We start from the raw sequence: 917 nt of genomic DNA, 5'->3' as shown, positions 1-917 counted from the left end.
CTTTCAATTGGAAAGTTTGATCGACTATGCGTATACTGGCATCATTCTCGCACGTCTTATATATCTCACAACTCTTTCTTTGTCTTCGATGCGGGTGCTCTGGTGTGGTCTGCTTCTTCTTTCCTATCAAACGTCTGTCGCCTTTATCTCCCCTCCTTCTTTTTTGTGTTTGTTACTCTCTTGTAGCACCTCTAATCTTCGGCACCTATATGACCTTATTGTGTTGCAAGTGCCGTAAAACGCGCTTACTAAAAAAGTGTGTCTTCGAACGTTTTCTATCAGTTGTTTTCTTTATAAACTGTACGGTTTTTATGGGTGACGGGGACAAGGAGCATCGCCGAATTGCTGGCAGGTATTTTTACCTGTCTCCGCGCTACTCTAATGTTATCATTAGTTATCAAATAAGCCCCCTCCCCCCCCCCCCCCCCCCCCCCCCCTTTTTTAAATTTTTAAGTTTTTTTCGGTATCCCCCCCCCCCCCCCCCCCCCCTTGCTCCTTATTCCATATCACCCTCTACCCCCCCTCCCCCACCCCCGTTTATTATTTTCCAGCTTGCCACGTCCAACGATCATGTGAAACATTGTAGAATCTAGATATCTGAATGAAACTTCTTTTGTTGTAAATGGCAAATTACCCTCAGTATTAATACCGTATCAGGTTGGCTACCACAATTTTCTGTGCATTTTGAAAACTTTTGTAGATTGGTTTATATTTTTTTATGAAACTGGTTTATTCCTAAATGGAAAAAAGTTGTCGCAGTAACTTATTAAGATCATTAGAATTTCATGATTTCTTGTTCTTTTATTCACTGAAGGAGAAATAAAACAGATTTGTTCCTTGAGTACAGGGGTATGGGGTTGAAAGTGCTACCTCCCCCCCCCCCCTCCCTTTTTAAAAAATTCCAACCCCTCCTCCCT

This window comes from Aplysia californica, unplaced genomic scaffold, assembly GCF_000002075.1.
Source record: "Aplysia californica isolate F4 #8 unplaced genomic scaffold, AplCal3.0 scaffold00025, whole genome shotgun sequence".
NCBI classification, from domain to species: Eukaryota; Metazoa; Mollusca; class Gastropoda; order Aplysiida; family Aplysiidae; genus Aplysia; species Aplysia californica.
This window is presented reverse-complemented; position numbering follows the sequence as displayed.